The 24,798-nt window shown below is 40.0% G+C and overlaps 1 long non-coding RNA gene across 1 annotated transcript; it reads right to left on the bottom strand.

The window, feature by feature from the left end:
* Window positions 1–8,791: 8,791 nt before the first annotated feature.
* Window positions 8,792–24,381, bottom strand: LOC135328451 (uncharacterized). The gene is made up of 4 exons (XR_010389324.1): window positions 24,307–24,381; window positions 21,931–22,047; window positions 20,167–20,234; window positions 8,792–15,259 (listed from the first exon to the last, which is right to left on the bottom strand). It is a non-coding gene; the product is annotated as an uncharacterized LOC135328451 (long non-coding RNA).
* Between the last annotated feature and the right edge of the window lie 417 nt (window positions 24,382–24,798).

The following is a 24,798-nucleotide window of genomic DNA, read 5'->3' as shown; positions in this document are numbered from 1 at the left end:
AAATTTAATCTGCTTAATTGGTGCAATTTCTGAGACTCCCCCATGGCCTTCTATAGGATTTTCTGTTCATCTAGGATCACTATATCAGAACAAAGACTAACACAGCACACTTGCCTCGGGCTTCTGCCTGCAACTGAAATAGCCTAGAACTACATTGTTCTCTTAACAATGTCCCGGACTCTGGATTGTAAATTAAGAGGAGCATGACACTGCAAGGTGTTTTTGTCAGTGTGGGTTCACTATAACAACAGTATGGTACTAATCATTGTTACTCAGACAAACATTAAATAACAGAATCTAAAGGTGGAAATGCCGGGGGCAGCACCCTTCGAATCTGAAGACATGGTAGCTCCAGGCTACTGTCCCCTTCAGCAGGGCACCTTCTCGGCTCGTGTAACTTAGGACATAATTCCTCTTTTAAAACTTTGTGAAAGAAAGCTATATTGTCACAATGATGAATGGATGTCACGCTTTTATTTATTTAGCTTTTGTTTCCTGTTACCTTGAGTTTCTGATTGCATAGACCCTGCGGGAATTAAGCAAATTTGGGCTGGGCTTTTTTTTGCAAAATTTCTGTACAGGTCTGCTTTATACTTCAACAGGAGTAATCACCAGCCTAGAAGCTTTGACTAATATTGGTTTATAAATCAAAGGAAAATATAACTGCTGGGGTTAAGGAAGGAAAAGGAGAGACGATCAGAGAGGCAGGGAGGCACAGATGGAGAAAGGAAGGGAGGGAAGGAGAGAGGGAGAGAGAGAAAAAGCAAGAGAGGAAGGAAGGAAAAGGAAGGAAAAGGAAAGAAAGGAAGAAGACAGGAAAGGAAGATAAAGTGAGAAGGAGCAAGAAAGCAAGAATGCAAGAAAGCAAAAGAAAGAAGGGGAGAAGAAAGAAGGAAAGCAAGAAAGTAAGAAAACAAAGACAGAAAGAGAGAAAAAGAAAAGGAGAGAAAGAAAGAGGTTCATAACAAAGACCTTTAATGTTTTTAGTTAAAAACCAATTTGACTGTAAACTTTAATCCATCTACTAAATGTCAAGCACTACTGGATACACCAGCAGTTCCCTTACCCCTGCTTGTTATTAATACATGCTTAGCTCCAGTGGAAATTAGAAAATCTGTAATAATACCCTTCCAAAAACACTTCAGATGAAAATTTTGGTTTGAAATTTACTGAGAACTCTATTACTGTAGTAACAAGTTACATAAAAGGCAAATGTTAGGATAGAAGTCTTTCATTTAGACCAGCTTATTTCTGACATTATATGTATTCTACATTTTTCAGAAGTGTTAGAGTCATTGAATTTGACCAGTATGCAATCCACTGCTAAAGAACACATTACCATGGGGTTTCTTTTATTTTAAAACCATTTAATTTCTTTAATACCCAGAATCTTTGCGCAGCACTTGCCGTAAGCTTTGTCACATCAGTGCTTTGTCAAACACGAGCCAAACAGTATTATGAGCAGAACTTCCTCTGAGATGTATACATATAACCCTGCATAGCTCAGTTTCTTTCTGAAAATGTAATTGAAAGTCACTTAAATTATGCTACGTATTTTGCATTCTCCTGTCCAAAAATGGCATTGTAAGCTCTGTAGGCACAAAGGAGAAAACCTTTTGTGTGCATGTGTTTCTGTGTGTATGTGTGGAGGGGAAAAAAGAAATGGAAACTGAGAGGGTAACTTGGAAGTCAAAGAAAGAAATAGAAAAAGAAATAACCAAGATGGCATTTTGGCTCAATAATTAAATAATTCTTAACCCAATCTCCTGATACACAGCATTTTGGGACAGTTTCATTGTATAAGATAAGAAGACTCCCCGCTTGTCATCTAAAATGGTTAAGACATTAAAAAATAAAAAGAACAATAAATGTTGCAGGTATTTATTTCATGAGAAAATCCAAAAGGAGTTTTGTTATTTAATTTTCAGAAAGGTGGTAGACTAAAAACCTTGAGAAGAGAAGAGAAGAGAAGAGAGGAGAGGAGAGGAGAGGAGAGGAGAGGAGAGGAGAGGAGAGGAGAGGAGAGGAGAGGAGAGGAGATTTAAAATTCATTCCTGCAAAGTTATACTTTTTAAAATAGGCTTTATTGATGTAGACGTATCACCTACCTTCAGGGAAATTTTTGTGAAGGAAGTTTTGCAGAATTTGGCCTTGAATTCTTTTTTTTGTGTTTTCCTTCTTTTTATTTTTGAGTAGTCTTTTGAGGTTTGAAAATGCATCCCCAAAGATATGTTCCAGATTTAAAATATTCCAGATATAAAATGGTGTTTTTGTTTTAGTTGCATTTCTATTATACATCATTATGTAACAAAACTCCTTTCAACATTAAGGGCTAAGTGATTTGCCTCAAGTAATATAGCTGATATTGAACAAATATCCCTTCCCAGAATGTCTCTAGTTTCCTTATAGGCTTCACTATTTCTATGTAACACTGTAATTTCTCAGGCCCTTAAAGTGCTGTTACTTCTTGAGGTAACTTGACAACTGTTACAGAGAATTGCGGTGTAAGTTATCCAAGGTTACAAAAGTCCAGCTCAGCCCATTATATACATATTTTTTTAATGTCAGATAAAGAGGAATGCTAGTAGAAACTGGTCAATTTTGTCTACTTATTATTGAAGTCGCTTAGCTAAGGGGTCCTTGAGCTACCTGGTGAAGTCACAAGTTGGCATGACAACAAGCTCAGAGAATCTAGAAACAGGAGAAAATGTATACAGTTCAGATCACCAGGATCTATTTTGTTTGGGTCTCTTTAATGAGACGTGTTTGATATTTCTTTCTGCACAATAGTTTTCCAGCAGTTGCTAAAGGAAACCATGAGATAGTCTGGAAGAAATGAGCTTACCAGTATAGTTGTTGCCAGTCATACCAGTGCTAGTGTCTAGGGCCACATCGTTCCCAACGTCACTGCTCATCACTTGCAACATCCTCACTACGTGGGCTGTAACCAAATGGTAATCATAGTTCATTAAAAAGACTGACCTTGGTAAAATTTTATCAAGTTTCTCAGTGCCTAAGACCCTCTGTTGTGCTTGTGTAATCTCCTAGAAGTTCAATAGCAAACCATAGTATGTACTGGAAACTGAAGCTGCATTTTTGACATTGCTATTATATATTCATGCTTCCTAGTTTTGTCTTTAAAATATTGGGACTGGACTGCTGCAATAACAGCAAGTGCTCCAGACAGCTTCAAGTATTTCTAATATTACAGCAAAAGACATTTAATTTTGGACATTATATCTGGCTGACATGATGCGTTTGGTTGGAATTTTCTGGAGATGAGGAGAAAGATTTGCCTATTCGGTTATTTCTGAATCACAGAAATATGCCTGCAAAATTTCGGATTAAGCATAAATGGAAATTCAACTCAGAATTGATGTAGGTTGAAGCAAACATCTTCCTCCAGTAAAACTGAAACATTTCATATCAATTTTTACTTTTTTTTGTCATTATGACAGATACAATAAATAGAATATCTCAAAACAAAAAGAAAATTCTTCAGTTTAAAATGTGGAAATAAGATTGTTTCTCTTCCAAATTGAAGTCTGGCATTTTGATTTCAAAGAAACTGAGGTTTTTTTGATAAAAAAGTCAAAGTTTTTCTGATCAGCTTTAAATGTCATCTTTGATGTCATATGAGAGGCTGTCAAGCAGGGACTTCCCCATAAAGGATTCCACATTGTTAAAGAGAAAAGAAATAAATGTAAACTTTCCTCCCAAACTTAATTCTTTATATCTTGAAATCTTTCTGGGTTATTTTATTTTTTATGCCTTCATAAAGGGTTAAGCGATATTTCTCACAGTGATTGATACTATGGGAAGCCAGCAATAATTTGACATGAAACCTCAGACTACACTTAAATTGTTTGATTTTGTAACAGCAAACAAGAATTTTATTAACATCTTATCCCTTGCTGGCCCCAAGATAGCCTCTTACCAACACAATACAACACAACAACATCACAAAAGAGATTAGGACAGAAAGGGATAAAAAAAATACTGTATCTTTTGAAATGGCAAGGGAGTGTATGTAACATTTTCTTTACAGAAAATCCAATCCATATTTATTATTTTTTATATTTTAAAAAGTCACGAATTTCTTGCCAAAATTATGTCTTTTCCTTCTCTTTTAAATCCATTCACATCACTTGCAATACAATCCCTCACTAGGCTGCAGTGGAGTAGTATGTCATTCAAAAGTAGAATTGGAAAAATAATTAGTGTAATGGCCATAACCTTGAAAACACTTATTCTTGAATATATTAAAGGGGAAAATTTACTGAAAATCAGGAAGCCTAAGTTATGCTGGACTGTGGTTGCAGTAACTTTTCTGTGCCAACCATTTACGTGTGAAATTACTGGAGCATTTTCAGTGATAACATGAATCTCACAGCTACAATACGAACGGTAACATTCACCAGAAAAAAAGTTACATTCATTCCCACAAAATAGTCATCTGAAATATACATATACATATGAATGTGTGAAGTAGGGTTAGAGCACGTTATTATAGGGAGAGCAGCAATGACTCCTATATTTAGGTTGTCGAACATATTCCGTTATAAAAAGCCTTCTGACTGTTTTATTGGAGAACTAAAACACCAACATTGCTTGCAGTTAGTCTGTGAATCTGAGCACAGGAGTAGTTCATCGTCCAGGGAGATGTCTTTTGCATGCCCTGTGGAGGTCTCTTCAGATTTGGTGGAGTTATAAATTGATAGAAAATGACTTCCATCACTATCACTCGGTGTTTGTGTCTGTCTGTTATTATTGTACATGGACCACCCTGGCTCCTCTCCCCTACTCCACATGGGTCACCAACAAAATATATCTTCGTTTTTACTTTCTTTAAGGGAAGGAAAATGTTTTTCAGGTAAGCTGGGCTTGGAACCAGCAGCATACGATGTCAGCCCCTCTTCTGTTTACTGATGTTAATTATTTTTGCTCTTCTCGGTGCTTACTAATGAGCAATGCCTCCTACTTCACTGGCAACATGAGCTGGGAACAGAACACAGATGTCCAGCAGGGCACATTTGAGCTCGAGGCTCCCACGGATGATAGATTTTCTCACCACACGACCTTGATTCATTTCACAGAGTCCTGTGGGAAAAGTAGATTCTCTATTTTTCATATTTTTAAGTTAATGCAATTAATATGATTAAAGATTAGCATTTTAAGCCTGCAAACAAGATATCAATTTTCAGTTTCACAGGAAACCTTGACTCCAGCATAGTCGGACTCTCAGGGGCTCCACCAAAGCTTCAGTAATGTTCTTTTCATGTTCCTTGTATTAAATGCATTATGGGCATTACATGCTGTATCTGCATATGTACATATACAGTTGTATATAAAATTTATAGATAAAGGCTGTGCAGTTAGTTATAAGTTAGGCATGTCAAAGCTGCAGGTTGCAGAAGTGCTGTACAGATACTCAGTCTGGCTTTCAGCTCTCTCGGCAGGAGGGGCTGGACTCTGCGGAGCTCCACGGTGCCATCGCTGAATGGTTAGCTAACGTAAAGCAAGTGGAAGTCTGTCTACACTACTTTTCAAACGCATTTTATTTTGATTTTTTTTAAAGCAGCTTTTGGCCCTACAGACCACAGCAATCTGTCATGTCACTTACTAGCAGCAGTACATAAACTGGAGTGCTAAATATTCCCATTGAGAAAATGGACAAAGATGTGAATGTGAAAAAAACAAAATAACTAATTAGTTGCAGTGCTTTCTTTCTATCCCAGCTATTCAAAGCTCTGTTAGAAATGCACATTGCCCTATAACCAGACCAAGCTCCACTCCTTACCAAACCAAAACACCATTAATTTTTTAATTCATTTATTTATTTGCCTCAATGTAAATTTTGTAGTCTTTTTTCATGAGAAATGCAATGTCTTATAAGTCAACAAAACAAAGTTATATTTTGACTTCTGGAGAGTACCAAACAAGTTTGGAACCACAGAATTCATGGGCTTTATATGTACTTGACATCTAACTTTCTATTACTTCTGAATTTTATTGAACAATTATTTTTTAAGTTGTCAGTCCTAATGCTAAATTTCCAGTGTAAGCATATTATTTAAGGCTGAATGAGAATCTCTCAAGTAGGGTAAGATGTCTTAACCATAATAGGGTGAATGGTGATGCCATGAAGATTGACGGGACTCAAGATAAGTCAGCTATAAAAATAGTTAAAGTTGAAACAAGTTTTGATCCTTATTATTAAATATATTCCACATATATGAGTTTTGCCTCAGTAATGTTGTAACTTCTGCAGATTTTGGCCTAAAGCACCTATGAATGATAAGATAATTGACTATGGCGTCCTCTGAGCAACAGCTGCTAAAATGGTTTAAGTTCTGTTATAACTTTTTCGAATAGGTCAATAGAATTTCTTACCTTCCCCATTCAGCTCTTTGGAGAGTCACTAATACAATTGTGGGTATGTTAAGACTGGGAAAGAAATGCTGAAGTGAGTCTGAGGCATCTCAAGCTCCATTTTAAGAGATACTCTTGTGACATCAGTATATCCTGACAGGAATTTTTGAAACATGATGTTTTGTCCAAGTGCAATATAGTTTCAGTCTAGTTTCACTTTGGATTTTACATTCACTTTAACCAGAAATGAAAGCTAATGTAAGCTGAGACTGAAAAAAAGGGGGGGGGGGGGGGGGGGAAACGTGGTCAGGAACATGAAATGGCAGAAATTTGCATGGCTCTGTTTAATACTCAGAGACAATAGCCCACATTATGCAAAATTACATTGCTTAAGTCAAAGCTAGTTTTGAATTTTTAAGACCATAAAAAATCCCAGTGTGAAACCACAAACTTCTGCCTTTTCTTTTTTCTTTTTTTTCTTGCTTTCTTGTAACTTAAAAAAAATCCAAGTGATTTAAACCATATTTTGTAAAAACAAGTTTCTCCCGTGCCGAGACCTTGTGTGCCAAGTTTCTGCACACAGCAAATTTTTATAGGCTGAGATAGTAACCTCTCAAAACAGGAGCATGTAATGGAAACACTGTTAATTCCTTGACTACTCGGGTGTAATGAGACACTAACTTACTAGCTCTGAAAATATAACGGGACAATTTCTGATCTCAGTTACAGTGGTCCAAATCCAGAGCAACTTCTTTATTTTCAAGTTATTTATATACTCTCAAAAACTGTTTTCTTTTTCAAAAACGTTGTTCCTGAGAGTGATCATCTACTTTATAAATATGGAAACTAGTATCATTTTAGATTTACGAGCTATAGTGTGCCCCTGCAGATAATTAAAAAACTGTAGATAATTATGACTCTGTAGTGCAGTTTCGCAGAATCATACATACCTCAAGATTACGTACTGATTGTGTTTGTAAGTGGTAACTGTCTCGTTTGCCCTGAGATATTGAATATTACTGAGAAATTCCTATGACTGTAGAAAAAATGAGTGCCCTCTTATCTCTCACATTTTTACATAGCACTACTTGCTTGAGTGAAGTCCATCACTAGAGAAAAGATTTGCCAGCTGGGCCCATAATCTTGTCATTCCCCACTCAAATATGAGATCCCTGCTTCTAAACTCTTCTCGGTCAAGAGTCTGATCCCAGCATCTCAAGAAAATTTAAATATAACAAGCCTTAAAGGTAAATATCTTCTGGAACCAGTTCAATATGAAATATTATGTGATTTAAAACTTATTATGTGATTATCAACTCAGTGACACTAGACTGATGGGATCACCGTAGAATGTCTAATCTAAGAATAAAAGATAATTAATTTAATAAATGGTAATGTATTTAACACATACAGACAATTGCTAACACACTCTAGGGCAAAAGTTGAAATACTTGATGTGTATGTCATACATATGCCACACATTCATTCCTGAACACAGCGGTTATCTCTACGCTGCAATCAGGAGGTGTGACTGCGGTGCAGATAGATGTACCTGCTGTCACCCGAATGCAGCTAGCTCAGGTAACAGGAAAGCAAAGACATGACAGCACAAGTTTTAACCTCATGAAAAAGAACCCGGTTTCCCCAGCAGTGAAACCGATGCTACTGCATAGCAGGTGTTTATTGTAGCCAACTGTTGGCCCCTAATTTAAGAAGCTGCATCAGGTACAGCATCTTCAGGAAGGCAACAAGTACGAGCCTAATTTCTGCTGGTCACCCACTGGAGGAGCCGAAGTCTGCCAGTATTTAGAGGGACCAAACTTCCTAACTTCATCATTCTCATTAGGGTGAAAACTAAGCAAAGTGAGTATCCTCATAACTACTACCTCATGAGGTTGAAGGTGAAAGACATAACCTAACACCACTAAAGACTAGTTTAGATTAGGTTCACTAATATTTGTCGCCGGGTCATATCTATCCGTGCAATGAATCCAAGCATATATGAAGATACACAGACTAGAATTGCTCTAGACTTGGGCAGCCAGCTTTCTCCCAGCAATTATTTTCCACCCCTTTAACCTGGGGGAGAACCCATGAGCCCTGTTCAAAAACACGATCACACAAATAGATTTTGCCACAAGCAGACAAGTTCTTCGCATTAAAATCTGGAACACATTTCATAGAAGCATAAATACATTTACTGCAAAGTTACTTGCAAGCCTTGTATTTTGTTCTAAATATTTCACAGTCCAGAGAATGTTACTAATAAAGTGCTCGTGTTCAAAAGATGATGGAGTTTGTAGTAAACTTCAAACAGAGCAGTAGATACAAGGAGAAAAAGAATTTAGAAATTTTTAACTTACTCTGAGTTGTGAACAACGTACTCTTTTTTCAAAAGAATTTAGAAGGAAGATATAAAGCACAGAATACATTTCAATATTTTATTTAAAGATCACAATAAAGAAACAACTTTGCAACTTAAACAAAACATTCCTTTTCTCTTGTTGTCTGAAATACAACATATTCACAGTGATGATATATGAACCTGCAGAAAGATACACTGATTAGATTAGATAAGCAAGAACAGCAACAGAGCTCAAACTTGAAACTAGCACACATATCTGCTAGGGAGAGCTATTTTTATTATCTTTGATTTATACTCAGCGATGAGACACAATTATGAGAAGAGGAAATATCAATTAAGTGAGAGAAAAGTTTTATTAATGCGACAATAATGTTTTTCTTGCTGCTTGGGTTGTCCATTTGTTTTGAGCCGGAGCAAAGCATATTTTGAATTTTAAAGAGAAATCAGGATTGCTAGATCACTTTCCCTACGACACTGAGCTCTCGCTATTGCTGCACCCACTCGCTACAGAGCTGCAGGAACTGCGTTACTGCTGCTTCCCACCACAGCCCGCGTTGTCCCGGCCATGTCCCGGCCGTGCCCCTCTCCCGGCAGACACCCAGGCACTGGCATGGGGCCCGCTGGGTGCCCCAGCCGTGCCGAGGGTGCTGGCCACCGCCTGGGGCACGGACACGGCACATAGACACTGCAGCAAAAACCCCACCACACGGTTCAGCCATACGTATCTGCTAGCTACACCAATGGCACCCTCGCAAGGCGTCCTTGTTTTTCCTCTTTTTTTCAGTTGTACATTTTAGACAGTTTACACTTCCTCTCTCAAAACAGATTTTATCCTAATAAAGGCTTTTATTGCTATTATTCGCCTGTCATTACACAGCATTAGACAATTATGTAGCATAGCCCGACTTGCAGAGTGAGGAACATTCCCATTTGCTTTCAAATGGGAATGGGAAGACAACATAAACAAAACATTTCATTAAAATATAGAGCTGCAGTTTTATTTATTTAAAAAAAAATTAAGCATTGCCAAGACTGCCACCTACACTTTAAAAACTTTGCTATGAAAACTCACTGGCATGAGCAAAAAGAAAAAAAAAATCTATGGGCATGAAACAGTCTTCAGTCACAGTTTGATTGCCAGGCGATTGACAAAATAATTTGTACCCGTCGATTTTCATGAAGGAAATTTTTACAATGGATTTGCCAAGCAGATTTTTAATTTTAATCAGTAATGAAAAAATGACAACATGGATCACAACAAGACATCAGCCGTTAAATGGGCTTTCGCGATTGCTGTCAGGACGACTCCATTAGGCAGCCATACCTTTGTGGGCATCAATCACGCTCTTCAAACTCTTGTACATCTTCGAGATTTAATTAGACATTTAAGTTCTTTACTAGCAATTTGCAAAACTGTCACTAACTAAAAGTGCAAGACACTAAAAAAAAATTTTAGGAGTGAGAGAAAGATTTCTTCTGAGCCCTAAGAGACTGTTTATCTAATTCCTGGGAGCAGTTTTAAAGTCACCATTACCCTTCACTGAGTCTGACCAATGACTTTGAAGGCTAATTGCTGCTGCAGACTGAAACCGAGCACAGAAGTGTCTCAGACATAGCTGCAAGCTGCCTTTAACCATGACGCCACGGCAAGCAAATCGCCGGGGAGGGAGGGTGGGCTCCTGCCTGTGTGCTCGCTCGATGCCTTTTGCAGCCGGGTGCAGAGAGGGCAGGAAACACTTCCTCAGCTTGCTATGGTAATTGCTGCGTCTGGGTTGGAAAAAGCTAATGGACTTAGGGAACCGTTTCTTGTTAAAATGCGTGCAGAATGGCCCGCCATCCCACATCCGGCAGGCGCGCAGCTCACTTGCGCCTGAATGCAGATGTCACCGGAGCCGACGCCATGCCGAGGTGCGGGAAACGCCAGCCAGGGCACCAAGCTGCCGGGCTAGCACTTGAACATCTTCGACGTGGCGCCATGAAAGCGCGTGCCCGGTATGGCTCCCGCGCTGACCTGCTCTCCCAAACCGTTGCACTTCTCAGGGGCGCCACCCTGGTGAGACTGGCTTTTTTGCATGTTTGGAGAGCCTTGGATGCTCTTGGGGTCTCTGTTATTGCTTTCCGTGCTGTTCGAACAGGATCCTTTGTCACCGTTTCACCAAACTGGTCCTCACAGGTTTTGTGGGGGGAGGGATGATGGAGAAGTAAAAGCACTAACTTAGAGGGCTTTAGTTTTTGGTGAATATTTTATACTTCTCCTCAAGAGGATTTGAACAGCAAAAGCTATAGTCTCCTTTAAATGAACTTTGGCATACTACATAGCATTAGAGAGATAAATATAAAAGGCAGATTGTGAAAATGCTGTTACTCACCAATGAAAAATTTGCCCTGGGCAAAGATGTACAGTAAAGAGTTATTTTCGGGCTAAAGTTTTTTTTAATGTGATTTTTTTTGCTCTTCAGCGGTGAAATGAGGGGGCAGGGACTCTCAGCTTTCCCGCAGATCTTTAGCACAGAGTGAGGGCATCAAACTTTAGCCGTTAGCATGTTAGAGCTATTTATTAGTCACCAGTCTGCACTGATGTAGGAACATTTTCATATTTTGCAATTATGCCCTCACAAAGATTACCTGTTCTCACCTGCATAAACTGCTTTGTGGTACCAAGGGAGACAGATGACTCTGTGTCTTATTATTCAGGCAAAATTAGTTTCTTGCATTCCCAAGCAACCACGGTCATTGTCATGGCAATTTTCATGATTATTCTGGGTAAATATAGTACCCATTTCACATCAGCGAGAGGGTGAACTGTGGCAGGCTGATAAGATGGACACAGTCTTATTTTTAGGAGCATGGGGTCAGCAGCTGGGGGGGCTTCCACTGTGCAGAGGATCCTATCATTGGCCAAAATTCCCCCCTTCGGTGCTGGTTACCTGGGGCTGGGAAGCCAGTGGTGCACATGGGTTGGTGGAGAGACCCATTTTGCCCACTTGCATCGCCAGCCCTCTCAAAAAGGACAAATACCCCACGCCATCTGGCTGGGGACCACAGCAGGATGCTCCATCTGCCCTTCCTCGCCTGGTGAAGTGCTCCCGTGCGCACAATGTCCCGGTCACTGGGGACATCACCAGCAGCAAGAGGAAGATGGCATGCATGAGGAAAATCGGAGGAGACACGTGGGCTCTGGAGGAGGAAGCCAGGGAGCTCCTCGTCAAGCTCCTGGGGGATGTGAGACATCCGCAGCAGCGGCTGCTCTGGCACCGGCTGAAAGCACAGAGCACCGAGATGGGGATTAAACAAAGGGAATTATCTCCCCCCCAAAAAAAACAAAGTGAAAAGAAGTCGTGAGGAAATCACACTTTGCACCACCTCACTATGCAGCTTACGTGAGCAGTCAGCAGGTATTTACAGCAAATTAGGGAAAACTAAGGGACTGTGAAGAAACTAAGGAAAGAGGCAAGACTGAGTGAGTAAAAAACTCTGACCAGCATCTGTGGCAATTAAGAGTCCTTGGCAATTTTCACTCTTGTGGCCCTCACCAGTTCTTTAACACACTTTCTTTAAATCATTTGATCAGATGCTTTGATTATTCATCAGTACCTCAGCGCTTCTGGATGAGAGAGCACACAGGCGATACATGAATCATGCACCTGCACTCACACCAACACAGCGCAGTACATGGCACATGATCAGCCAGGCCTATTCTATACAGAAATAAACAGCAACACAGCAACAACACATTAGCGTACTTTTCGCCTTCCATGAGCTTCCAAACTTCTTCGCTAATTAACCTCTGCATCACAGCTATGAGTCAGATGACTTTTAATAATATCAATATAAATGACTTTTCAAATGTGAATACTGAGGCTAATGAGAAACACAACACCAGAGACAAGAACTCAAGTGCTACGCACTGAAGTTTGACTCCACCTCACTGCAATTTTTATCACCTACTTTACCTTTAAAAGGTACAGTCTTTGCAAATAAGTAAGTGCATGTATGTGTGTACATATAAAGTTTCTTCCTCTCTCTTTTCATATATATGTACACACACACATATACATATTAAAATCCAGCATTATTTGTATTAAAACTTTGCTCTCTTCAAACTAGAGGGCCCTGTTCCAAAGCCTTTCCCACGCAGGAGAAACGGTGGCCGCATGGCTGAGGGAGCTGGGCCAGTGAAGAGCCGAGCCCAGCAGCCCGTGTGAGCAGCCCAAGGGCCACGCTGTACCGGGGCGCTTCAAGGGTACGGCCCTGCTCCCTAGCTGCCAGCACAACTCGTGCTGAAAGGACTTTTGCACTGATGAAGCAAGAATTTTCTCCTAGCAGCAGCACAGGGATAATTAAACCACTCTAAGCCCTGATGCCTTCAAGCACTGCTGCTTCAGCAGTGTGCTTCCTCCTCTTTCCCAACATACCGCAAGCTCCTGTATGGCAGATTTCTGTCCCTTTGAGCGCTAGGTGGGAAAGACCAGTTAGAGCATCTGGTCGGTCCATCTACTTGGCAATACTTTCTTAAACTTTCTTACTCAACTGCTGCTCAGAAAAAGTTTCCACTGACTCAAAGGGTGTTTCGCCTGTATAAGCCTTAAGTAAAGTCCATGGGATTTGGCCACCTCAGTGTGGGTACAAGAAGATCCGTGGAGAAATGTCTCTTGCTTTTTGGTGTCGGGCCAGCAGGGTGGAATGGGAAAGCCTGAGGAACATTTTGTGAATCAGCCTTTTCTTACCACACAGAGGCTTCGGCAGGAAGTTCTCCTGACGGTCCGACCATGCCCCATTCCCAGGCGCTGCTGCCAGCTCTGCACACTGCAGGGGCTCCCTGGGGGAAATAACAGCCTGGGGGCGGGAGCAGCCTCTGCAGTCTGCCACGCTGATGAATCGCCCAAGGGCTCTTTTTCCAGTTTATAGAGATCACCAGGACTTTAGACCATTAGTATTTTTTAAGCTGTTTTGGTTCTTCAGAGCCAGAGCCCTCTGCCTGTCTTGCAGTATGACATGAGTCAGATGTCTCCCTCAATCCACCGCCTGAACTATGTCTTCTAGCCTATTTAAATATTGTCCTTGCAGCTTTGGGCTCCTGAATGTTTCCTATATCTGCATGATATAAAGAGAGCTATTCTGGCCAGCAAGATGGCAGATCTGAAGGAAACGAAGGCAACAGCCTTTGTCAAAGTTGCCCTTACAGCTCCATCATGTCACTCACTATTGATATAAGAATCTCACTAATTTTGAAATACAAAAATGTTTGTGGCTATCCTGAAGGAAGAGATGTATAAGTTAACCTGTTGTATAGGCTAAGACCTTGATTTGGAAATTGGTGTTCCAGCTAGAAACTTCAGCCAACAGAAAAAACAGCTTGCTCCAGGAATATTCCATTTAAATAGAAACTGACAATGCTGATAAAGACAAATTTGAGCTCTTTCTTCAGAGTATCTGATACAAAACTCACTGAAGATAGGTTTTTTTCATTGGTTTGGATGGACTGCATTCATGCAGCTCTTATCTCTTTGAAACACTTAGGCAGATTTTTTTTATATCCTCTAATTTTTCGATCTTCTAAAAATCAGTCTGTTACAGTAAAATCCTAGTCCTTGCTTGTGGACTTTGCCATTACACAGCTAACACAAAAAAATCTCATCCAGGGATTCTAGCAATTTTTAATAAACCTACAACAGCAGGCCAACTTTGTGTTTCAGGGTGATGGGTGCAAACTAAGTATTAAAAATATAAAAAGATCTTGTGTAGGCCAATATCTGGCCTGTATCAAGGTAAGTCTGAAGTAATTCAATAGGTCTAAAATTGACACAGTTTCACAGAGAGTCTCGGTGGAGGTTGTGGTTTGTAACTTTCATACGTGAAGTGGATGAAGTGGCTCTAGGTATATTATTTTCTCATCACATCTGCAGGGTGGCAATTATATTCATTTCAGTGAAAGTCACGATCACATCAATGTTAGACCTATGTAAACTGTTCCAAGATAAACTTTGCATCATTTCAGCTATTGGTGATAAATCAAAGCTCAGCAGAGTTGAGCTGAAAATTTATATCGAATGTATTGACAGATTTGTTCATGTTAGTTCACTAGTTAATTCAGCCTATGAGTGAATGAGCAATACATTCAGCCAATAGAACCCTTAATCTCTAGATTAAAGATACTTTTCCACGCAGTTAAGGCTCTCTGATTATTACCAGCTAATTTCTAATGAGTCTGGGCTGTAATTTGCAGGTTTGCTTCAAGTCCAACTTCCTCCATCCTCAAAGCCAAGTGTTACATCAAATAAGCCTCAAAATTCCCACTTAATTTTGAGTTCCACTTAACTCCTTGACTATCTGCCACTGCTCCCTCCCCTTCCCACAGCTATTATTTACATACACACATACACACACACACACACACACACTTGTGCTCCAATGCCATTGGCAGTATAAGGATCTGAAGCTGAAAGGGGCCTTCTTTTGAACGGCTGTGGCAGAATTCATCCTTTCCCACAGGATCTCCTCAAGTTTCCATCTCATGTGAACCTAAAATCAGAAGAGAAAAAAATTGTAAATGTGAAAAGGAGGCTTTAAGAGCTCCAGAACATGCAAAAAATCCATGGGTTTGTGTTCCAAAAAAACCAGATCATTAGGTTTCCTAAAGCCTCTGACAGTACCAAAATCAAACACAGAATGAGAATCCATAGGCAAAATATAGTTCCAGATTTTCTGCCAGTGTTAACCAGCTGCTTACCTCAGCCTCAGCTGGACCATTACGATTTCTTTGCTTTTCTTTGCATGTAAGTACCGTTCATATCCAGGAGCATTCGGCATGTTTTCTTTTCTATATTCTTTTACTTTGGTTATTTGACTCACTACCAAAACAAATAAACTAAAATAACCCTACACACATGTCTATTGTATCATATCCACAAAGGATTCTGTTATTACATATGCAGAAGCGGAACTTCTAGAAAATAAAACACGAAACAGTTTGAGTCTCTAAGGCCAATTACAACTACTCTGATTTAAAAGGATTATAGAGAAGCAGGCTCTGTGCAATAATTTCCAGTCTAATTACAATTTACAAAGAATCTTCATTGTTGTCAAAAATATTTAATGTGCCTTGGCATTTAGCAAATAATCTAATTCGATTTTTTTTTGGTCACACAACATGATCGCACACAGTTCTCTGAGCTGTTTACAGTGAGCAAAATTATCCTTGCAGCTAGATAGTTAGATCCTTCTGAATTGGTAATCAAACATGATTGTGATTACACTGAATTTTTAGTGCTGTCACAAGTGTGCACTTACTAATCTCAGGACTATGAGAATAGCTGCAAAACCCTAAGCTTTATGAATAAAATTCACCATGAGAGCAAGAAAGAGAGAGAGAGAATGACCAGTCTTTAGTAGGATTATTTGCTGTCTAATAGAGGTCAGAACCCCAATACAGTTTAACAATATAACAGGCATACACCTAAATGGATATGTCAGTTTTTACAGTATTAAATTATTTAGCAGTAATTACCCCAGCATGTGGATACTATAAATGTAGGTCTTATAAGTACGAGAAAATACTCTGCTTTGTTCATTCAAATTGATGGTTTGTCGGCCAGCTATAAAAGTACCGACAGTTGCCAGCATTATATGTTGAATTGCACTTCCTGCAAGCAAGAACTGGATACAGGCCTTTTTTTGGTGGAGGAAATGTTAAAATTAAGCTCCATGCTAATGATAAAGGCAGATTAAAAATGAAAGGTGGAGAGCGCTCTCTTTTCACAGGGTGGGGAAAGTACAAATGGAGCAATGCAATGGGTCTGAAGAGACCTTGCTCCCTGCAGCCCGAGTCCTCCTTCTGGCTCCAGAAGAGCACATGCCAAGTCTAACAATCCAGTCTACACTGGCTTTTCTGCTAAGATTTCCAATACAGCTCAGAGTTATGAAGATGAGTTTTAGAGCTAATAGGTCTGACTGATTCTTAGAAAATAAAAATACCATCTATTGTTACGTGCTGCTCAACCTTGATTCAAGGATCAACAGAAGAAAAGTTCCATCAACCAAATGCCAGCAACTGAGCCATCTACATTTCCACGAATAAATACGTAGGACACGAGAGTTTTACTTGCAGCAAGGTCCTTTGGATTCTGCAGCAAACTAAAGTCTGCAGCAGCTTCCTTGAGTATCTTCATGTTGACATTTTAATTAATTAAATATAAATCTGAATGATACCGTTATTAAAGAAGCATCTGTCTTATTTATTTTGACACTAGATTCTCACCTTGAAGAATATAGGATATAGTCTGGGTAGCAAAATAAGCATTTTGTGGGTTCTTTCCTTTAAAAAGGCAAACAGTGAAATAATGTGAATACAGCTGATTCAACAAGGTCCTATATATTTAAGTAAAAGTGATGTCGTTTGAACAGTCATCTTTACATTAGAGAGCTAACAACATTTAGAGAGGAATTTCAAAATTCATTTTGCTTAGCAGTTATTCCCATATGTCATCAGATTCAGGAAAACAGCATTGCATCGTTTTATACTCAATGAAACGTTCACAAAGATCAAGGTGCTTTGGTGTACTCTGTGATGAATTCCAGGTGTGTGAGCTACAACTTGGATCTGTCAAAAAACGGAAAAAAGATAGGTATGGCCTTTTGTCAAATGAACGACAACTATCTGTAGGAAAGTGGGTAAAAGTAGTTATTTCACAGCAGACTGGAAAATAAAGAACTTCAGTCCAGTATTTTTGTCATATTGGAGAAGCTGTTCTCTGACTCAGTAGCATTGCATTTGCATACATTACAAAACTTCTACACACCAATTGTGTTGCAGATGCTAAATCATCACCGATAATTTTATAACCCATACAGATCCATTCAGGGATGGGGTACATGTTCATCCATTTTTTAAAAGACGATAAGCATAAAATAGATAGCAAGCATTTTGTTGTTATGACAATTTGGCATCTTCTGAGCAAATGTATTTGCTTACTATATATACATCTTCAAGCTGTCAAGTAATTGGACAACCATTGCCCTCTACTCATATTACAAGTTTGATTAAAATGGCAGAGGCCAGATGCCCAGCTCACTCACAGATTCTTTAATTAGAGGGTCTCCTGAACCTCCGAACCACTTGAATAAAAAAAGAGCAATTAACACTATTCCAGGGCTCCCTTCGTCCATCTGTCACAGCACAGGTGAAAAAAAAAAGAAAGAAAGAAAGAAAGAAAGAAAGAAAGAAAGAAAGAAAGAAAGAAAGAAAGAAAGAAAGAAAGAAAAAGAAGATAAAAGAAAAAAAGGGAAAAGGAAAGAAAGAAAAAAACAATGATAATGGATCCTTCCTCCAGAAAACACTGGACTCTGAGTATGTTCCTCCAGTCAGCCCATCAAAAGCCTCCCTCCCTCCTCCTGCCGAAGATGAAAAGCCTCTAGGTTTGCAAATATGCTAACTGCACAGTACATTGTCTTGGGGAGAAAATCATGTGAAAGCTACACAGACGGGCACAACATGTTTTTAATCGCCCCCATTTCCATCAGGCAAGAAAGCCTCACAAAGCTCGGTCAGTTGGATGCAAGGGCTTGACATGTGAGGGCATCCCGCGTCCCACCCCCTCGCGGCCCCCCCAGCCACATTCGGTATCAAACGAGAATCTCTTATCAGCCTTAGTTAGATCATAATGAAATAATTGCAAGACTCAACTAAGGCTGACTGCAGTGTAGTGAGGTGAATTAATTTTCCCACCACAGCAGGGCATGTCAGATCTGGCCATGAGCAGGTCAAGCCATTATTTTTTGTGGTGCATGAGAGTGATTGACTGGATTTCAGCGCCGGCTGCAAATGCAAAGTGGTTTCGGGGGACAGTTTGTGCAAGAAAAACAATGTTGCGCCTCAGCCTTGCTTTATCCTTTGCAGGGTAGATGAAAATGAAAGCAAAACAGTCTGAAAAATAACACAGAGAGAAGCTCTTTAGTCAGATTTAGGGAAAAAAAAAAACCATCTCATGCAACTTATGCAACTTCAGAAATTTCATCAGGCATCTGCAAAAAATGCAGTTCAATCCACACCAGCGAGGGTGCTGATTTTTGTTAATTGAGGGTTGTAATAAGTTTCTGGCTAAAACGTTAGCAAAAACTTCTAATGATCAATATCACAACTCCCACTCCCATAAACAGGACTTCTGCGTTGAAGATAAAACATTCGATATGGCTCAGAGAGGTATTTTGAATCCAAATGCTTTGAAACATTGTACTGAACACCAAACAGCACATTATGTGCTTAGCAAAGCCAACAAAATGCCTGTCATTTTTCCCCAGCTATTTGGGGGTAGGGAGGAATGTGATTTTCAAAATTTCCTGTGTTTTCATAGTTTATGAAAATTGCTGCTTTTGAGAATTTTGGTTAAAGAAAATAGCTTTTTATTTTAAAACAAGCTACAAATTTTAATCAAAAGTCATGTAAACCTTAGACAGAAAAGCTGTCTTACAATTCTGATTTTTCTCTTCAGAAGAAAACACTTGAAAGAAAATTAAAATTTCTACTGAAATTTTTCTACTAGCTCTATGCTTGCATGTCAAATTCTTACATGCTGCTAGCACAGCGTTTTCATTCGCCAGCCGTAAAAGAAAAATGTGGAGCCCTTACTAATTCCGTGCTATACTATTTGGTAAAAGCTATTTTTTTCTCTCTCTCTTTTCTTTTTTTTTTTTTTTTTTTCCGCTTTTTCTAACTAGCTCCTGCAGAGGGAAAAGCCAGTCAGAATTGTGTGGCTGTGCAGTACAATGTTTCCAAGAATGATGCTCTGAAGAAATCATCTTCGCTGAAGCCATCCTCAGAATCTGCTTCAACTCAGAAACCCCCTGGCAATTTCCATTGTGGCCATGAAGAGGAAACACAATGTCTTGCCTCAAGAAATGGAAAATACTAGTTGAAGAAGTTCACGGGCTCTTGCAAACTACTAGAAAAAATAGAAAGGACGAGTACTTGGAGACCAGTGGAGTCTTACAGAGGAATGAAATTCGGTAATTAACCAGTATGATTTGAATGTAAAACCCTTGAGGGCTGAAGTGGCTACTAAAAGCCGGCATTAGGAAGAGATCACACCTGTGCTGCAAACCTTACATTATCCCCTCATTTTCTTCCAGAATCTAGAACTAAGGAGAAATGGGGTGCTGGTCACATTCCATATTCGTTTCTCATCGGTGGAAAAAAGGGAGAGGGACATTTTCAGGCATGACTTTGCTAATTCCCTTCTGTTTCTTTTTTCCCATATTATTCAGAAAATGTGAAGGGGATGAGGGAATGGAGCACAACTCAGACTTCTCTTGTTAAAGGTAAATGAGATGACAAAAAAAAAAGTAGTGCAAACATCTATATAACCCCCAAGCTGTGCTTTCTTAATTACACAGGAGGCAGAAACACCTCTAAAATACCCCTGGCAATTACTCACCTATCTTTCTTTTTAGCGACTTTCTAGGTCCAGTCACCGCAGAGGCTCCAGTACAACCTCCTGACAAGCTGAGTGAGAACAATGTGATTATTTGGCATCAGGAGAATACTAAACCTCCTACTACAGCACCTCAGCTGAAAGACCACAGGGAAAAAAATCATTCCTCAACAAGATACTAATACCAGCTTATCCCAGCAGCCAGCAAGAGGCACGCACAGCTCCTACCTCCCAAAGAAAGGAAAGAGGGAAAGAGGACAGTCAAGAGGAAATGTAAAAGAGGAAATGAAGAGGAAAGAGGACAGATATGCTCTCAAACTTTCCAGACCCAGTTTCTTTTGCTTCAGCCTAAGATGCTGGCTCACTTTAACTCCTCACTCATGCAGACTGCACAATCAGAGACAGCATGCAAGAGTGCCTCGCAAGAAATTGTGCATCAGACTATTTTTAGGGAGTATTCTTTGTCAGTAGTGTTCTTATTTTCTTGTTGCTTTATATGTATAAATAGATGTATATATAACCATGTGTATGTATACATATATGTATTTCTCCCCCCGTCCCGTCACTGGGGAGCCTGTCAGCCTCTCTAGTTAACTCCGGGGCTTCCACTCCCAATTGCTCGGGCAGGGGAACTTCTCACTGAATTAAGCCGCTGAGCACATGTTGCTGGCAGAGGAAAACACCCAAGTCAGATCCTGGTCCTGAACATAAGCACTTCAGGAAATCTGTGGGAGATTTGCTCAATAACCCTATACCGGCAAAGGGACAGGAAGAACAGGCAAGGAGATACTTTTTTTTTTTTTTTTTTGAGTGGGGAGGAATGAATGTCCCATGAGATCCCAAAGTCAAATATTTTCTGTGCTGGTATAATTCACAGCAACACCTAAGCTGCTTTATACTGCAGGCTCATTTTCTCCAAGCCAGCCCAAAACTGTGGAAACAGAAAGCAGCCTTTTCTCCATTCATTGTCTTGTATTAAATCTGTTTAAAACTACATTCTTTTACTCTATTTTTTGCTGTTTCCTGTTGACTCTGCCCAGGAGATGGATACCTCCCCTAACTTCAGCAATCTTCTGACAAAGCGCAATACAAAAAAACTGTTCTGCAGGGTACACACCTGTGTTTTGTCACACTCCCTGTTCCCCCTCCCTCCTTCCTCCCACTGACATGCCCCAGTGCCTTATACACAGAATTTCCCCTGCCGGAGACTGTAAGACCCTCTGGGCAGAGACCTTGTCTTTTTGTGTGTTTGTAAAGTGCTTCTCTTTTCGCTAGAGCTCAGCACTTCGTCATTCTTCCTTCCCTTCAACGGCACAGAGCTTTACTCCTCTGACATAAAATCCTACTTGAAAAATGCTTTCATAAGTTACGGATCTTGAAGCCGCAGTGAGTAGCTGGAATGGGATGTGTTCTAAATGGCATAAATGCTGACTGGTAATATCATGTGTTAATTGGCAATATCTGTGTTCAGTAGGCTCCTGCAATGTGTGTTATATCACATTGACTAGTTATGTACTCATGATGCTAGGTATTAACTATTTGCAGGATAAATGTGCGTTCCTTTGAAGGAAGCATGTGAATTGAGTGGTTTTGTTTAATTAGCCTTTACGGCCTGTCAAAGTCTGGAAAGTGAAGAGAGCATCCATCCAATGTGACATACTGTCAAAACCAGGCAAAGCAGCGGCGTCTCCCCTGCCCTACAGTTCCCTCAGAAACATTTCCTTGAGATAATCATCTCAGCAGTATCAAATTCTTGGCAATTCTGACCTGATCTGAAGCTCACAAAAGGCAATGGGAGTCTTCCGCTGGCTTCACTGGTTTTTCAAGGGCATAATGTTGCTTCTTTGGTCTTAGCAGTTAGACAGTGCTCAGTTCCCTCCAGGACTGTTCCGGTTAAGATGAGAAAACATTGACACATTACAGTGATGTTCTCCAGGTTTTTTTTTTCTTTTTTCTTTTTTCACAAAACCTGAAGTTTGTTCCTCTGAGCACAAGGGGAAGAGAAGGCGGCAACTTCCATACCCAGAATTCGCCACCAAGCTCCGCGCCCGACTCTCAGTCCTGCTCCTGTCTCCCGGGGCCTGTTCACAACTGCTCTGCCTGGATTTCTGATGGCTTTTTTGCCACTGAACACTCAGCAGCTGCAAACCCAATATCCTCTCCCCTGTGTCTGCCACCAAAGAAATCCCCCTGCCTACATGCTCGGCTGTGACCTGACATGTGCTGTCTGAAATCCTTCCATTGTCTGTGCCTGTTATTTTATTCCTATATAAAGAGGCTCAATTGCTTCTTCTCCGGAGCCTGAAAAGGAGTGTTTGGCAAACCCACTGATTTTAATGAGATGTATTATTGTCTTTGGATCAAAGGCTCACTTCATGGCAGCTATTAGCACCTTTCACCATAACAGTAATTTAAAGGTGACCACAGGCATCTTCTGTTTACTGCTTAGCAGCACCCCATCTTTCTTCCACCCAGATTTGGGAGGACTGCGGATACATACTTGACCAAGAATGAACTCGGTGCATGTGTTCACTGTCAACAAAGGTGTAGGAGAGGAAGAGGCATTCTTGCTATGATAACCCACACTATTTCCTTGCAAATTCAGGTGGAATAAAAGCTTAAGCAGTTTTCATCCTGTTGTAGGCACCACTGTAATTTCTTCACCTGCGCAGCGGACTTTACCTAATGAGCTTTCAGTATAAACTAGAGTCTTCACTTCTCCAGGACTGCAAAGAAACATAACTAGCATACATGTTTTGTCATGCCTTAAACACTACTATTGGGGGTGGGGGGGGGATTGCTACCCCGATAGTTAAGGGTAGCAATCAGTTAGGAGTTGCTGGTTAACCAGGCTGGCCTGTTTCATTTAAGGGAATTCAGCTCCCTCCTTTCCCCTCTCCTTCCACATACCCTCCTGCCATAGCTGTTAAATCCTGGTGGATGAAAAACAAACTTTCTTCTAAAAGCTTAAGATTTAAATTAGGCGATTTCTGAGTGAAAAGGAGGACTGGAGACCTACTCATTTTATTAAACAGCCAAATTTTACTCTACACAGGACTGAACTGATAATCAACTAATATTATCTGAGAGAAATAACTGATTTATATTAGTAGGATCACAGATTAGATTTTCCAGGGTGTCCAGTTGATACACTGGAGAATGCCAGGTCTCCGGCATGTCTATTTTTCATAATTCATTAATGATAAGCAGTCCTGCATGTTAAAAGCCATTAAACATGCTAACATCTTCTTCTATCTTCCAAACATCTACTATGCCAGGTGCAGAGGCACATGGCTGAACCTATCATCCTTTGCATGGTATTAATGTTGCATATAACCACTATTTATTATACAACTACAAAAGATGAAATAAGGAGAATGAAACACTTGCTCTGTCTCCAAGAGCAATGGTTTTATGCTGTCTGTTTGCATGACCTATAAAGAAATTTCACGTAACTATTCTTGTCAATCATGTTCAATGGCTCAGCCCTGCCCTTTTTGTGTCGCTCTACCTTCTACCCATTGTGCTAGCAATCACCACTGCCACCCTTGCAGCTATTAAAGCAAAACGTTCAACTGCAAATTGTTAATTTCTGCTGTTACACATACGCTCTCTCTTTTCTGTTTCACTGAACTACCGTGTATGCAGTTTATTTTATAATGGTTTTCCAATTAAATATCACTAATTCAGTCTTAACATCTCATTTTTTACTTAACTTCAAAGGCGACAAAGCAACTTATACACCAAATTAATTATGTCTATTATCACTTAAAGAAATCCACTTAATTCTGTCAAGCCTGGCAAATGATATAAAAATGTTGGTTTGATAATATTAACATCAACAACTTAAACTGTATTTAAACCAGGGAGGAAGAAAATAGAAATAATTAATTGCTCGTCACAAATCTGCCCAATATGGAATGCCATGTGGTTCTGCTTTTCTAATAAATTAGTTTGCTTTCTCTGCATTATTCTTTGTTAGGTATATAAGTAGTTAAAGGAGCATATTGAAAAATGAACAATCAGGCTAATGAGGAAAGTGATTAAAAGTTATTAAAACTAGAGCCAAAATACTGAAGAAGATGCAGAAGTTTTGAAATTTTGTCCCAGGTGAACAGGCTCAGGCTAGCTGAGAAGCGTTACCTTTTTCCTTGTATCCTTTTGCTTGTGTTCCTCTCCTATCTAAAGGGAGAAAATTTTATGATGAAAACTAAAACAAAAAAATGAAGCAGAGAAAGTGGGACAGTCACATTAGTTTATGCATTAAAACCCAGGAAGGGAGTGACAACATTCAAGCAATCTTAAGTCTCCAGCATCATCCATGCTCGTACTGCAGTGAGTTTTCTAGGGCTCTGCATAGGAGACAGGTATGTCTGAGCAGACCTAACTCTCTTTATATCATGCAAGCATAGGGGAGAGCAGACAGTAGCATCATTTTACCCCTCCTCCTTGCTCAGCTCCATCGCGAGAGCCCGGTAGCCAAAGGGTGCAGCTAATGCGGGCATGGGCGGGCGTCACCACGATCTAAACAGACAGAGCAGAAACGAATTTCCCCACCAGAGATTAGCCAGCAAATTAAGCTAGATCTCCCTGATGAGAAGGGCAATGGAAAGTGCCCTGCTCCGCGGAGCGGCT

The sequence above is a fragment of the Dromaius novaehollandiae genome, chromosome 5 (genome assembly GCF_036370855.1).
Source record: "Dromaius novaehollandiae isolate bDroNov1 chromosome 5, bDroNov1.hap1, whole genome shotgun sequence".
NCBI lineage: Eukaryota > Metazoa > Chordata > Aves > Casuariiformes > Dromaiidae > Dromaius > Dromaius novaehollandiae.
The sequence above is the reverse complement of the archived record's forward strand: the minus strand, read 5'-3'. Positions and strand labels throughout refer to the sequence as shown.